The sequence below is a fragment of the Sciurus carolinensis genome, chromosome 5 (genome assembly GCF_902686445.1).
Source record: "Sciurus carolinensis chromosome 5, mSciCar1.2, whole genome shotgun sequence".
NCBI lineage: Eukaryota > Metazoa > Chordata > Mammalia > Rodentia > Sciuridae > Sciurus > Sciurus carolinensis.
Window position 1 is genome coordinate 48035846 of NC_062217.1, and position 4943 is coordinate 48040788.

Sequence of the window (4943 nt, forward strand, 5' to 3'; positions counted from 1 at the left end):
GCATTCCATCCATCCCCTGTCGGTATGAGGAGAGAAACAAAAATGAAACCATAATTTTAGAGCTGGAATGGATCTTAAATTCTGTATATGTTTTATAGGTGCTTCTTTTCCAAAGTGTTCTCATATACTTTTTTCTTCTTGACAATTCTTGAATAAAACTTATATAGAATCTCTTTTAAAACTAATTAGCTAGTGACTGAGCTACTAATAGTTGCTCAAAATACCAAGCAACTAAAATATAGCTTTGGGCAGATATTTTGTATAATATTAAGGGTGTGGTCCTCAAATTTAATAGTGACTCATCTCACCCTGGGAGACTGGTATTTTTAAAATGTAGACTTTCTCGGCTTCCTAAGATTTTATATCAGTCCATTAGAGAGAGGTTCCTATAAGTATACTTTCAGTGATGATGTTAAAGCAGGTGATCTCCAGGGATTGCACTTAAAAGACATTGATTTCAAGGAGTAAAGGAGAGAATAAAGAAGTGAGGATAGCACAAGTCACATAAAATACCTTGTTTTTAATAAATTTTAGAAAAGAATAAAAAACTACTTGGGGGCTGATCCTTTGCAAGATATGTTTTCCTCTTAACATAGAAATAAAAAGGCAAAAGAGAGTTGCCCAACAATTAATTTTGTTTTTCTGTCATTTGAACTTCAGGGTCATTATGATTAAGTCATTGAATCCGTATTTTGGTGTGGTACTGCAACATGATGAAAGAAAATTAAGAGTCAAAATGAAACAAATTGAGAATCACTATTTGGGCATGACACTAGTTTATTAGTGCAAGATATTTCCAAAAACCAGCAGAGAATACTAGATTACCAAGTGTTCTTGGAGGACCATGTCATAGTACTGATGCATAATGAGGCACACTATTTCGTTAGCAGTGGAAATATTCTCATATGTTCCCTGTCTGAATTCACATGTGCTAAGTGAATATTAAAAATAATGGTGCTGGTTGAGTAGACCGAGTAGAACCAGTAAAGTACATCTTACAGAGATCTTCTTACTACTTAATTTTATAGTTAACTCAGTAACTAATGGACAGGAATATGATTTTAATTGAAAAGAAACTACTTAGCTTTAACAGCATTATGTCCTGCTAAGAGAAAATTCATGCTTGACCAGTTTTTCCAGATCTTTGTTTATGTCGGTATAAGTCAAATTCATTGTAAGAAGATAGGTAATGGTCTAATTAAAAATAGGAAATTGAAAAGAAATTTTCTAGCAATTGAGTAATCTGCACCTTAGAAGGCAGAAAGACAGAAAACCACGTTTTGCTTTTTAAGTAATTGTAGTCTTACGAATATAGTGCTAAAAAATAAACAAACAAAAAACTATATAGATGTATTTCTTGCAAACTGTCTTCTTGCTGTTACAATTTTTATAGCCATCTAGAGAGGAGAAGAAAAGAGATTGGATGTTTTAGGGTAATGATTCAGTTATTCAGTTGTAAGAATTTCATGTGACAGGTCTTTTCAAAAGAGCAAGCACAGAAGAGAGGAATATGATACATGATATCTGTAAATTAGTACTAAATTTATAGTGGGAATTGATTTGGGGTATGCCATTTAAATTGTTTTAAATAATTTTATGTTATAACTAGTGACTCACTTTAGCTTAGCATGAGTATAATTGCTTTCAGCCCCATTATGATTTTTATCCATCTCAGATGATAACATATACCCTAATAGACTGACTCTGATATGTTTGACTTTAAAATTCTTAAAACATGAAAAAGGGTTCTGTAAGCCAAACATCTTGGAAAATAGCATTGCCTATTTGCTAAGTTTAGATTATATGTGTGTATGAGTTTTATATATATAGATGTACTTAACTTTACACAGTACTATGTAAATTGAACACTTTTAAATGTAAGTAGTTTAAGTAAAACCTGTGTGGTGAGTCCATCAGCCAACACTAACTTATTTTGTAAATTTGATTCTAATATTATATTGGACTTTTTCCAATGGAGCACACCTGTATGTGCATATGACACACAAGCATATATATGTATGTACAAAAGCTCTTTTTAAAAGGAGTTCAGCTTTTATAAACACTAAAACACACAGTGTTCTTGCTGCAGTTTGTATCATTGACTCAAATTTACACTCTCATGTTCGAGATTCACTGTTGGGATTATCTATGCATGTAGATTTTTATCACTTCCCTTTTGTCCCCTTAATAAATCAGTTAATTAAAAAAATTTGTGACCATTTCTATAAACTTCTTCATTAAATCAGTATATTCAATTTATATAGACATAATTAAATCATTCCACCCACAAGGAATGTATATTTTTTAGAAATGTAGGTTAGTTTTGGAGTATAATAAAATCTCACAAGGAAAAATAAGTAGTTAAATGAGCTAAAAGACTATTATTAGTATATTTGCCTTTTTAAATTTTTTTTTTTTTTTTTTTTGGGTGCTGGGGATCGAACTCAGGGCCCTGTGCTTGTAAGGCAAGCACTTTACCAACTGAGCTATATCCCCAGCCCTTAAATTTTTTTTAGATGTTAATAAACCTTTATTTTTTAATCATTTATTTATAGGTGGTACCGAGAATTGAACCCAGTGCCTCACATATGCTATGCAAGTACTGTACCACTGAACCACAACTCCAAACTCCAGTATATTTGCCTTTTAAACATTATATTTATTTGAGATGGTGGTAGAAGGGAGGTTATAGGGATACAGTTAATGTGTTTTTAAACCTGTTGAAATATAAGCTCGTTGGTATTTTTTAGTGACATATGTTAATATGACAGAGAGAACAATTATATGTATTAAAATCTAGCAATACCTTTTCGTTTTTCTTATGCCCAGTGGCAGCTACCACTTGTAAGACTGTTGGAGCCCCCTTCCAATTGAAGTCAAACTAGGACCTTGAAAACTAGCCTGAAATGTTTCATAAGGATTGATCGACATCACCACTAAGAAATAAATACATAAATAATGAAGTGTCACTAATACATATGCCTATACACATGTACTGACTATCAGTCAAGATTTAGCACAGCAAATTACAGTAGTGTGTTTGCAACTTTTGGACTAACCTGGTTAAAGGTAATTTAGTACCTTTAGTACAAAGTTGTGAAGAACTTTATATTCTTCAACAGTGTCCTCTGTTTACTCAGTGTTCTTTCTCTGTCCACTTGCTGCTACTTTTTCAAAGTAGACCTTAGTTTTCTTCTTTAAACACAATTTGGGTCTCTTTTATTATCCTACCCTTAATCTAGTCTTGAGTTTCTCCTCTGCCCTTAAAACATCCAGATTCCTTTTATGTGTTAAATTATTTGCCTCCCACATTTTTATCCAATAAGGGAGCTTTCAAGAGAGCATCATTCCATGAGGCAAGCCTTCCTTTATGATGTGCTCTCCTTGCTGAGATGCCCCTTTGACCTGTCTGGAACCTGCTGTATTCTCGAATGGAAAGCTACTAAGGTGATCCATTTAAAATGAAACTTAACCATGCAGCTCCTTGCCTGGAATTTTTCATTGGTTCCCTCTTCCTTGTCTACCAAAAAAGGGGAAAAAAAAAATTCCAAGTTAACATGTTGTATAAAGTATAGCTTCAACCTTCTTTTCCATTTTCATATTTCCTTCCTCAGCCAATGCTCTTGTTTCTTTGCTTCTAGTACACAGCCTCACACCATCTGAATTTACTCAAAACTAGTCCCTCTGTTTGGAATGCCCATCATCTTACTCCATTTGGCCAACTCCTGCTTGTCCATGTAGGTCTCAAGTAGGCATTCTTCAGGAAGCCATTGCTTCCCATCTTGTCAAAACTTTGGTATCCTGAACCCTGAAAATTTTGTTACCATGTGAGCTTTTTCTTATTTCAGTTCTAGAACCCAGTACAGGTTGCCGAGCCATGGGAATGGGAGATGATGGTATGCAGAACTCTTGGCATATATTTTACTTAGTTAATAGAGTAGCAAGCATTTTAAAGAGCATGTAAAATTCAACTGCAGGAAGTAGCTACTGCCTGAGGATAGTGTGGCTATTACATGTTCTAGTGTGTATATTTCATCCTTTTTTTTTTTCTTCAGAGACCAAGTTTATATGTGTGTTCTGTTAAATGGAGAGATCTGATAACTAGGTTTTTAAAAATTTTTACAGACTTCAGTTGGCAAACATGAGACATAAAGTAATCGAGTGTATTCAAAATATGGTAGCAAGATCAGTGTGTTAAGGACTTTCTGTCATCTTAGAATCCTATGTTTTGGGTAACTTTTATTTTCCTCTGGAAAATTGTTCTTAATCTCTGAAACCATGGAATTCAAAACTAAAATGTCAAAAAGACGAAATTAGCTGCTCATCTTCTTCCTAATCTTGTATTTCAATTGTTAAAGACAGAACTTGTTCCTGGGAGATTTCCTTTATGTCATTATAAATAAATAAACTATTCTTCCTTAGCTGTATCTGCCAAGCACCACTGGCAGCCCTATTACTAGGACAGTGAATTATTGGTAATTGGGCTACACCAGCAGCCTGATTTGTACTACAAAGGTAAAAATCATTATGCTGCTACTTACTCAACAACCACTTATTGAAAAAAGATTGAAAAGGGTATGAAGACCTGCTTTTCAGAATGTCAATAATGTCCTTCCCCACAAGTCTAGTTTACCTTCTATTATGTTTTTCTTTATTGTAATACTCTGCCTAGAGGTGACTACATAAGACAGCCACCCGTTAGTCACATGCCAGCACAAACTATAGATAAAAGAGTTCCTCATAAGCTACCAGAGTAAGACTTGCATTGTTTACTTTCAGGTAGATTCCATTATTGGTCCTATTTTTGTGTTTTTATGTAGGAACTCCAGGAACTTTTGCAAGACTGGGAAGAACAATAAAGATTAATTGGGGAATTTTTTACAAATAACAGAGTGACTTGAAATGATTCGTGACTTGGTGAAAAAAGTGTTGGAGGTCTTTGA